The following is a 12411-nucleotide window of genomic DNA, read 5'->3' on the forward strand; positions in this document are numbered from 1 at the left end:
AACTTTACTATATAAAACGTGATTTGTTTGTTAAAGCTTGGAAAATCAATGGCGATCTATTTGGAAGCAGTTTAAAGCCTTATTTTGGTACTTAGTTATAAAAAGGAAGAAATTATGTTGAGTCCGTGGTTTTAAAGAAAAATCGCGTACGGGGACCTAAAGTCGACTAAACGGCATAAGAACCGTTGTCCTAAGACGTCTAATTCCAATCATAAGGATTTCCACTACAATATGAGTTTGAATACACTTTGTATAGCACATCAAAATGGAAATAAGTCTTTGAATGAATGTAAAGAGACTAAGTTAGACTAGGGGCGTACAAGCCAAGTACATTTTCTTGATTTGCCTTTATCTTCTTTAAGACTGTATTTTTGAAGTAGTATTCCTACTTGGGCCTTATGATGCATTTTTGACCCGATAGTCACGTGATACGGGGGAGGGGGGGGGGGGAGAAAGAAAACCTCGGTTAGTTTATAATCGCTGAACTTATCATTATACTAATAATCAACTATATTTATGTATATATACATATCGGACAAAACCATATAAAGTTTTATGCTTATCCAAAATGGGGTTTTATTAGTTTGAGACTTGACATTGACCGGGTCCTGCCCCGTATACCCGATGTCGCACAAGTTCCAAGGGGTGTTTAGGGACCCTGTGCATGGCTAACACCGGAAATGACAATGCCTACAATGACTCATTTCAAAATAACAAATCCCAAAAGAGAGACAATTAGAGAGCATAAGGCTTTAAGACTAAAACAAAAGGATCAACTGAAAATATTTGTTAAGAACAAGAGATATAAGTAAGGAATAGCATTAAATGACTAGGTAAGATTCAGCAGATCAGTCGAGGCACAACATGAGAATATTATTAGCATTTTTTACAGCAAGGTTAAAGGAAGCAAAGGTTACTAATAATACAGCAGCATTGGTGAAGCAAGATCAGCTCGAGAAGAGGAATCACTCAAGCCCATATTGAGGTTAAGTCTTCACAGAATCAACAAGTATACAGGACTACTCTTAGGTAAATTTAGTGCGCACAGGCAAATGACATTAAGCTTGCTCTAAACAAGATGTTGTGACCAATCATGTGTGCGGGAATAGTAGCAATTAATCACATTAGCAAGGCAATCTGGGCGAAATCATACATGGACAGGGGTAGGGACATGATGGGGCCTAAGCAAAATACCATCTCCAGGACTAAGGATCCAAACAAACATTTCTATCCAGTAGAGAAGGCCTCAGCACAAAACAAGGCAAAACAAGAATCTTAACAGAAGAGTTCAGCACTAGCAAAAGGATGTAGCATGGTCTCATTAAACCATAAGGATAAACCTATACATAGTTAAATGTAGGCTACAATAATGTACAAGGAGTGGGCAAAGTTGGTACCTAGGATTACGCGATTACGTGAGGCAAAACAAATCTTCAAGAGAAGAAGAGCTCTCATACTGTGGATGTCAACATCAAGCAAGGAAAGAAAAGAAAAAGAACAAGAAGAGGGAAAGAAGAAAAGAAAAAAAGAAACAAGCAGACCTAGCATAACATGGACAAACACTAAATAAGGTGAGGGAGACAGAGATATGATAGGTAGGACCTTATGATGAAGTTGCCAGTGGGAAGTTATACACTTAAGCAATCTAGAAAATCATTCAATGGTCTTGAGGCGTGGATGTTTTGTTGACAGGTGACAGGAGCATAGTGAGACACATAGGACATGGATGATCACACACTCAATGCAACAACAAGTATGCCAGTTATGCCAAAATATTCATTAAGGCTGGTTTCGTATACATGGGTTGCGGGCATAGTAAAATGGTGATCAACCTACATGGATACCTTATCTAAGCAAGAGGGCATGCTTACTAACTAATGGGCTAATGCAAGAAGGAGGCCCATGGCTAAATGCATATACAGGTCCATTCTAGATGAATCATTTACACAAATAGGATGAGCAGGCAAGTGGGAAGGCAAAGGGAAGGGGTGTGGGGCTTAAAGTTGAAGCAGGCCATGCACAAGTGTTGGTTCAAGGCCAATCAAAGGAAGTGCCAGGGTATATGTTTAGCTCTAGTTCATACAAATTTAGCTAGCAGGTTGGGGGAAAAATAAAGCAAAACTCAGGAAAAGAGAAAGGAAAGCAGGAAGGTCATACTTATCATAAGGGGATGCAAACTACACTTAGGCCAAACACATATATTCTAAAGAGATGAGAGGGTCTCCACTCAGCAAGCATGAACAAGTAAAAAAAAAAAAGGTGGGGGAGGGGGGGGGGGGGGGGGGGGGAGGGAGACATGGGATATCAATGTGATCGGACTTCGAGTGACTTAGTTTTGACACAATCTAGTAGAGATTCACATAGTGAGGCATGTAGGTTAAAGAACATCCCGTAGATTAGATTGAGCTAAACCACCTAAGGATAAGATAAAACAAATGACAAGTCTAGGTGATCATGGAGTAGTACAAGGCCACACCCTTACAAAGTCACATGAAAACAGTCTTATTATATCTCTTAGGTCTTCACCCTCACAAGAGACCAAAACATGATATCAATAATATACATGGTGGAGACAACTTGAACAAACAGACAGGATTTTCCAGACAGGAGGCTAGCATTAGGTGCAAATGACCAAGTTCTGAATAAAAAAAAAAGGCTTCCATAGTTCACAAAGAAAGAAAAACAACAAGGGAAACAGATAAGACACCTCATCCTATTTTTCAGAATCACCTTCTTCCACATGGCCCTTCCCCTTTCAACAAGAAGTAGGACTCATACTATAGACATATACCAACACTAGACCAGATCATATACATTTAATGACCATTTTAATCTTAACAAGTTTCATCAGGATCAGGAAGTAGACCACATAAGACTACACAGTCATGGAATCACCAATAGGATGTCATGAACCTATCTAAGATCAGGCTGGGATCACAATTATCAGCTACAAGCTTACTTCATTTCTCCTCTCATTCAACCAAAATAACTAGCCACTCCCTTCCCCTTTAACCCATTACATCATCCATACCATTATCTTACCAACATCTCAACTAAACTAATTCATTCTTTTGATCCTAAGTTCAAACAAAAACAGCACTCCACCCATGACATAAAAATAAACTCCTTCTACCAGCATAATTGGACTTCATTAAGGCAGAGCAAATACCATAACATGATTCAATCAAACCCACAACACTACCTGCTGCTTACATTTATCCCGTTAGCACCAAACTCTAGTTCAAGGAAATTACCATGACAACTAAAGCTAAAAAAAAAAAAAAAAAAAAAAACATTATCCAGTGCTAACAACAAACCATTCCAAAACAAGCCAAATGAAAACATATCAGACTAGGAGCCTGTTTGGATGGGCTTTAAAAAAACAGCTTATAAGCTGCTTTAGATAAGCTAAGCCAAATGGGCTTAATTAATTTTCTGGGCTTATTTTAAGCACAAAATGCTTTTCCAAAGAAACATTTGACTTATAAGCAACTTATAAGCCGAGGAGACTCAGGCCATCTTTACAACATAACTGGATTCCACAATATTGGAACAAATGCCACAACATGATCATAATCAAACCAACAACATTCACCTATTGTCTCTATTTATCACACCAAGCCTTAGTTAAGCTAAGAAATTACCATAATAATTAATGCTAGAAACAACTACTTATCACTAACAACAAACCATTCAAAAGTTAAACAAATGAAAGCAAATTTGACAGGAATTAAAGGGAAGGTAATAAACAAAAAGATTATTACCTTTTTTGGGCACGGCCAAGACCAAACGTGGATTTGAGAAAACTTCCCTTTCCAAACACAATCCCAGCAACCAAAATAAAATAAAAACCAAGATTTTAGACTAGGTTTTCGAGCAAATGGAAATAACCTTATGAAAACTAAAAATATTCAACTTTGAGAATTTTTATATCTCCAATTTCTTAACCCTTTTTAAAATCTGATTTCTCTTACTCGTGGAAGGGGGTTTCTATTTATAGAAACCCTAGAATGCTCTCCACTTTTCAAAAAAATGATGATCTTGAACCAAAGCTTATGACAATGAGAGTAAATGGAGTAAAAAATGAACGTAAAATGCGGATTGTACCTTACGGGCCGTTTTTGGATGAAAAATCGGGCAAAACCGAGAGAAAAAGGATGAAACCTTAAATGCTTCGTCGTCTTTCAACCACCCAACGACGTCACTACACTGGTGGGAGCACAGTATCGGTAATTTGACCCGATAGGGGGGGGGGGGGAAAGGGGTGAGGGTTCGGGGAGTAGGGAGGCGGCTAGGGGTTTCACCCTAGCCCCTGCATATAATATCACGAGGAGTATTATATGAAGCTTGGCCGGGTCTGGACGGCCCTTTATTTTTTTAAAATCTAACCCTTTTTTGTATATTTGCGGTAAGCACTATCGAGCGTGTATACGCTCGTAGGAAAAGTAATCCAATAAAAAAGGCTATTACTCAAAGTACATAATCATGGAAATACTTAAAACGAGGGCGATTGAAGATAACAAAATTTAAAAAGAGATCTTGAAACCCCTTTTTGAAAAAACCTCAAATTGACCTTTAGATATAAACCAACTACGATCAATCATTGTAGTTAATTGCATAAATCCTTGCAATTAATTATTTGCAAGCCTTACTGTATTTAATTTAACCAATTAAGACTAATTTGCAAATTGTGCTTCCAACTCAATTCGAAATTTGCAAATTAACTCCAGCTGTATTGAACCATGAGGTGGTCATAAATGCACACTAACAATAAATAGGCTAAAAATCATAATTAAAAATAATTTTGCCATAAGAAGTAGTGAATTCTTAATTACTCAAATTCCTTGGATAAAAATAGATGAAAATGCCTTTTATCTAACCTTTCTTGATTTTTGCGTAATTAAATGAACAATTATTTGAAATTGCATCGGCATGCCGGGGGAATTATAGAAAGCGTAAAATCATTGATAAATTTCTGAATAATTAATACTATTAATTTATGGAAGTAAAATGTTAACCTGAATAATTGTTTTAAAATTATTCAGAAATCTCTGCGAGTGTGCAAAATTATCTATTTATTATCCAAGGACCATAAGTAAGTAAAGTAAATTACAGGAGGTCAAAAATCAGGTGTCAATACATTCTTGACTTGCTTTATAAACTTCTGTTGTTGTCTTTCTATGATTTGACTGTTATGTAAAACAACATGGTATGACAATAATCCTTCATGAAAATAGATAACATATCTGGATTGAACTCTTATATCGATCAGATGAATGCCCTGTATATCCAAAACACTTGACAATATTTGTTAAGACAAATACATTCATGCCATGGCTTTTATTTGCAATATGCAATTGATCTATTTCAATTCTCCATGTCGGAGTAAAACTATATCATGCTTATAGTTATAGCAAGATATATAAACACATCAATTGCACAAATATATGGTACTTCAGGACCAATTCAATTTTCTCATTTAAACCTCTTTTAGCAGATAATCAACTGCTTTTGGGAACTCTTCAAGAGCTCTCATAATATTCAAGTCATCAACTTGCACAATAATGTGAAAGGTTCGGATTATCATAAAGAGAAGCGTAAACATGATTATCTTTGTTCCCTTCGACGAATATTCACTAAGGTGATTAAATCACATTCACCTTATCTAATTTAATCCATATAAGGATCATGAACAAGTTCCCCAAGAACTTGTAATATATGGATGTATCATATCAGTTGGTAATTATTCTAAGTCAGCATGCTTTAAGAGACGTAGAACTCAAATCCTCACAATCTTATATAATATTGCGCGCCATATTGTATCAAAGATATCGTCGACGAGATATCATTTTGTATCGGTTCACAATTCGACATAACTTACAGAAATCTCATCCCTCCATTATTTTTAGGTACCTGAACCTCCCAGAAGGTTTCATGAAGTGTTATGTCGTAGGCTCTTCAAGAGCACATTGCCTCCTTATTATGATCCTTCAAATCATTTGCTCCTTACCCTTTTCAAGGGTTATCACATTTGGAACCGATTGGTCTACCATGCTCCACTCTGTCCTTCAGGGACATTAGGAGCATTTTGCAGATGAAATATGAAATAGTTGGGTCAGCAAATGCTTCCAGCATTTGACTTGAATTATCTGAGGAGATGATAATTCACAACATATTTCTTAGCTGCATATTCTCTCCCCCTTATGTTAGAAAAACTAACACATATCTCCATTTTCTTTGGGAAATTCATCTGTGTACATCATGGTATATCCATTAATCATATACCGTACATCAAAAGCTATAAGATGGAAATATCTAGTTCCTGATCCTGAACTAATTATGAGAGGAGAATTTAATTTATCATAATTTATTGGTCTGAAGAATACAAGTGTCGTTGTATGCAATATATCATATCTCAGACCAACATCTAAAGCTCTGTTCTCATAAGTAATGATTTAGCTATATTATGGAGGCATCCAATTCCAAACCAGCTTAGATATAAACCAGCATTATCAAGATGAATTGTCTTGATTACATATTCTGAAAATTGTGCTTCCATCTCAATTGTTTTGAGCAAGCAAATTCGTAAATGTCAACCAGTTGATAATAAACATATATGTGATCTTCTCATAGATGCATCTACTTGAGACATCACATCGCAGGTGAAGGGGCCCACATTCACCTTTATATGTTCCAAAATTTAAGGGATTCAATCCCAACATTAGCTGGTGTAATCAACTTATTATGAGAACAAGCAACACAAACAAATTCTTGAATAATCTTCTAGTTCTTCAATATGTTTTGAATGCTCAATTAGAACATCAGATTTAAATTAGGACGACTAAAACGGTCATGTCAACTGATAAAATTATTTGTACTAGTAAACTTTACAATTGCATGAGATTTTATATTAGTAAACTTTAGGTTTATTGTGGCATGTGCTCCCATCATGCTCGGGTAACGTCTCATATACGTATTTCTTACACGGTAACTTGAAGATATTCAATCTTCCAATCATCTATAGTTTCAATATGATAACCATTTTTCTCGCTAGTAAACTTCAGGTTTACTATAGTTTGCTTTCCGATTGTAACAATTACACTCTAGCTAGGATAAATGGTGCTATCATATATAACCTCTTTGAGAGACTTAAATTTAAGATATCTACTACTTCAGAAGTAGATTTCGAGAGTTCTATAGCTTCGGGAGTAGAATTCAGAGTCTTACTACTTCGAGAGTGTTACGGTTCGCATTTCATGGGCGGGGTTAGCGCTCGGAAAGCTACTAAGAACTTGTTGGTGCTCTTTCGGACTTGTTTTGAAAAAGAGTCGCCACCTAATTTTTAGGAAATTAGGAAAATCGGTGGTGAAGGGTTTATTCAAATATAGTGAAAAATTCTTCGTAATCCAGAGTTCTAGGTAAGGATTCTGGTGATCACCTAGAGAAGGTGTTAGACACCCTAGTATTAAGGATCCGTAGCATGCCGTTGACCTTCGAGCTTCAATGTGTGATTTTTTATGAAAATGCTTATGCTTTGTTTATTTTCCCGTATAAAAATACTGTCATGGCATATCATTTTGGCTTTAAAAGAGTTAAACAAATTCCCTTTTAAGTAAGGGTACTTTGAGTTCGGATTTAAAATATCCGAGTAAAAAATAGTTTGTCCTTTTACTTATAAGGATAGTAATATCGGGTGTGCCCCGTCTGAAACTAATGCCATGTGTTTGTTTGTAAGAAAATACATATGTATACATATATGTATAGTCTTTTATTAATTCATACATTATCCACATTTTATCTCTTTGGTCAACCATATCCTCAGAACTATTTTTCCAAACTCAAGCTTTGAAAGAAATCCCATTCATCTGAATTCATTAAGTTGGGTCTAGCCCAAATATTTCTTTTTACTTTCTTTTCTTAAGTTTCTCAAATTATGAAATGTACTTTTAAAGATATATTCAAAGATAATCAACTTTTTGTACAAGAAAACATTCTTTCACTTTTAGTTACTTTAATCAAATGGAATACAACTCTTTTATCGTTCGGGTACAATTTGAAATATCGTCTACCTGAATCCTAGGTTCCAACTTATAAGGGTTTCAATATCTATACAAATATTTACAACAAAAAGCATGTTCATACAAAGTGAATGTAAACATATAAAATAAGCATGTTTTATACGAAAATAAAGGGAAGAAAGTTTAACATTGTTGGCCTTGGGCCCAAATCCCATACTCTTCTAGTCTTCGTCCGAAGCTCTAAGCATCTGATCCTTTTACTTCGTCCTTAAGTTTTATTTTCCGTGCTTATTTTATTGGTACCTCACACAATGAAAAGGAAAGTAGTTAGTCAAAATGATACGCCACCCCGTAGGGTGACATTTAGGAGCATAAATAATAATATCCTTCGGACTCGTATCAAACTTTGAGAGCTTTGATTACGGAGGCTCAGACTCACGGTTCCGAATATGGCAAAGGAACCCGAATCATGTCGCGGCTGCAAACTAGTGGCCATTCTAGTTGCCTTGCCAAGCGCGTGTTGGTTCCTACCTCTTGATATCACTGTGAGATCATTATTGCCTAAACCGAGGGATAACCTTTCCGGAAAAGGCATGGGCTCAAATTAAATGTTCTCATCGGCCAAAAGTATAGCTTCTGTTCAAATCAATGAGTTTATCAAGAGATATTTGAGGGCAAAATCAGAGTACAGGATCTCTGAAAAATGAGCAGCTGCCTAACAGCTTTAACCTCAGCAAATCTACAATTGTATAGCCTCAGCTATCAAGTGTGGTATCTGCTCATTTACATAAAAGCAGTAATTGCTGCTTCAAAAATGCCCCAACAGAGAGTTGATCAGAATAGTCCTTCATCAACTATATAGCAGTAGCAAAGTAGCAACAAAACAACTCATCAGAAGATAGGCATAAAAGTGCAACAGTGATCTGAACTCATTCCATGTGATATTTATACCTCAAAGGTGCAGCACGTCAAAGTGTAACATTTGTACCCATCAAGACAACAACATCCTCCAAAGTGTGGCATCTATTTGTTTTATAATGCAGCAACACTTTTAACTCAAGAGTGCAGCATCTGCCTGAAAGTGCATCAGCACTTTGGCTCAGATGCAGCACCCATTTGCCTTGGAAACAATGCATCAGACTCTAGCAGTCAGCTTCATTAAAAAGAAAACATGGCAGCAACTATTTTGCCTCGAAATGTCTAGAGAATGCAACTCATTTACCCTCAAATTCAGCCATTTGCTTTGCCTAAAGTATGGCAGCAGTGACCTCTCAAATGATAGCAGTTAACTTAGTGACATAACTCAACTCAAAGTATTCAATATTGATCAACATTCAGGCCATAAATTTTAGCAACAATCAGCCCTTGAAGGGCAACAATAAGTGGCAGGAAAGCAACAACAATAGGATATAATAAATATAGGATCAACTACTTCCCATCAAGTGTAGTATCGATTTCTTTTAAGCAATGAGGCAACAACTAATTTTTCCAAAATGCAACATTTTGGGAGCCTTTAAAATGCAACAAATCAGAAAGAATGCCACAGCCACAAGTAATAATAGGTGGCAACAAATACAGCAAGACAACAAGCAGTAAATAATGATATTTTACCAAAGAACAACATCAATTTTAGCTTAAATGTAGGCAGTTACTCTCTCCAAGTGCAGCCACAGTTCAAAATATGGCATAATCTTAAATAGTAGCTCATCAAACACAACAACTATATTTATCAGGCAGAGTAGCAACAACTTACATTCATATGAAGCCACAGGTTGGCCACAAATGCAACAGAGAAAGGCTCAACAATGTAGCAGTAACTTACAATGGTTTGCAACTATGAGTTTACTCACTAGGCAAACAGAGATGCCCTAAAAAAACAGCAACAAACCAAGCAATAACCATTTTCATCAAATAGCAACTCAAGATAGCAACAGAATGGCCAAGTGTGCAGCATCTCAAGGGCAGTAGTGTCTCAGGAATATTTAGGGTTGGGAAATTTTCCCAAGTCATGCAAAGAAAAGGAAGGGTAAAGAATGAGTATTCCAGTAATGCATATTTTCAACAAGCACAAATAGAGTACAGAGCATTGGGCTTATTGAATGATTATCATGATTTAGTCACGTATAACAAATCATATATAGACTAAAGTTCAGATTTCACAAGTGGATGAGCATATAATCCATCAAGAATTCTCAAAACAAGAGTGCACATTATTCATTCTAGCCTTAAAATAGAAGTTTAGTGATTAACCTCAATTGTTTCAGTCAACATTTTCAATAGGGAAAGATTACATGAGCACACACTATAATTCATGAGCTAAACAAATGTACCTAATCACTTAAACTTGGTAAACCTTTTCTGGGAACAAAAGCAACTCCATTTTAAGTAATCGCAAGCAATTTAGATCTATCAATTCATGATAAAAAAGAAATGCCAACAGCTAAAACCAATCTATCCATAGTTTAAGAAACTGGATTCTTCCAAGAGCTTCAACCCAACTAAGTGTAAACATATCACATAACAAAACTACACCCCTTCATGGAAATCTCAAGAACAAACATGCTGAGTTAATAGAAAGGACTTAAAGGAGTTGGTACTCTCAGTTCTTTAAAAGGCATTTAGTCCATCTAAAAAAAAAAAAACACTTGAACTTAGCAGCATCTTTAGGAAATAACAGCTAGTTCTTTGAATCAACTAGGTAAGATAAGCAGTACACAGTGAGTTGTATTTATATTCACTATTTTAAAACACACACAGGCATTAGCTAATTAATAATTTCTAAGAGATTTTACTTAGCCTAAGGAAAAAGAAAGATATGTTCTATTTTAGACAAATTTATCTTTTAGCATTCCTTTAAATGAAAGTAGATGGGCACTTCAACCACACTCCTGGGACCTAAACCACTTCAAAGGGTTACACATTGTCTTCTTTAATCATTTAGCAAAACAAAGAAAACTAGAGTTGAACACAATTTTTAACATGAACCAGTGGCTATTCTTATCTCTTTGGAGAACAAATGTGAATTAGTTTTAGGTTAAACAGACCATAATTTCTCTTTTAATATCAAGCTCTAATTTTCAAAAGAAGATGCTACAGTTAATTCTAATCACAACACAAAGAAATATGGGAAAACTTGGTCATCAAACATGTATTTTAATTAGGCAAAGTATCCAAAAGAAACTAACATGCGAACCACCACTGTTTTTCTTTAACAGAAAAACAAAGAGAAACTGGAAAATCATCTCTTAATCTAAACTTGAAATGAGTTATTATCTTCCATTCTTCATTACTCCAAGAGTGGCTATGACCTTCATTTTAATGAAAAAATCTTCAAACATGACCTTATGTTATTCAACAGTTACTTGTAACAAATCAAGATGCACATCGATAATTAAAAAAAAAAAAAAAAAAAATCTTGTAATCCTATGTTTTCTATTCTAACAGGGATTCTAACATTAGGATATCCTCACACTTAATCATTCTCCCACTTCCTAAAATAGACAAAACAAGAAGTACATATGTTGAGACTAAAATAATCACACAATCATGTTTTTCTCAAATCTAACAGGGAACAGACAATTAAATATAAGCGATTTGATTTCTAAACGCATGGAAAATTAAACATAACAACAAAGAAATGCTAAGATTACGACAAGGAAGATAATTTACCTTTTTGTCAAGCAGCGACTGGGGCGATGAGAGTTGCGAATCACCTTCGAACCAATGCGATAACTAACTCGAACTCAAAAAAAATATTTTAACTTGTTCCGATAATTCAAGAACTAGACTTATAAGAGAAAATTTTCTTCTTTAGAGCCAAGTAATTGAAAGGTTCAGAACCTGGGAGTGTTCAAACTTAATGTAGGTGTAAAAACCTATTTTGTGGGTGTCCAAAAAAACCTCTCCGATTGTGAAAATTTAAGGGCACCGGAGGCGGCTCCCTTTTTCCCCCTTTCTAGGGTTCCAAACACAAGCATTTATAGGGGAGAAAGTTAGGGTCTCAACTTTAAGCGGGAATTCGAATTTCGAATCTTACTGGAGAAGCCAAGTGAAATTTGAAAAGAAAAAAAAAATGAAAAAAGAGCATGTTACCGTTTGGGAATCCAATCCACTGAAGGAAGAAGACAAGAAACATTTATGTTATTGCCCAAAATGGGCGAACATTGTCTGGAAGACTCAGCAACTCAATGAAAGTTTGCCAAGAAGAGGCGTTTGAGAGTTGATCTTTCAGGGTTCGTTTGGTTCCTGTTCTCTTATGTTTTTTTGGGAAAAAATGAAGAACCAAAGAGATTCTTGGGAATTAAATGAGGAATTGGGCCGGGTTGTTGGTTTGGGCTCCATGGTTTGAAATTTGAGATTCAAAGAGGCTATATTAGGATTTAAAAGATAGCCT

The 12411-nt window shown here is 35.7% G+C and overlaps 1 long non-coding RNA gene across 1 annotated transcript; it reads right to left on the reverse strand.

Moving 5' to 3' along the window:
- Positions 1 to 7908: 7908 nt before the first annotated feature.
- LOC132034405 (uncharacterized) lies at positions 7909 to 11681 on the reverse strand. Its single transcript, XR_009409076.1, has 2 exons — positions 8970 to 11681; positions 7909 to 8872 (listed from the first exon to the last, which is right to left on the reverse strand). It is a non-coding gene; the product is annotated as an uncharacterized LOC132034405 (long non-coding RNA).
- Positions 11682 to 12411: the final 730 nt, after the last annotated feature.

Source organism: Lycium ferocissimum, chromosome 10 (assembly GCF_029784015.1).
Source record: "Lycium ferocissimum isolate CSIRO_LF1 chromosome 10, AGI_CSIRO_Lferr_CH_V1, whole genome shotgun sequence".
NCBI lineage: Eukaryota > Viridiplantae > Streptophyta > Magnoliopsida > Solanales > Solanaceae > Lycium > Lycium ferocissimum.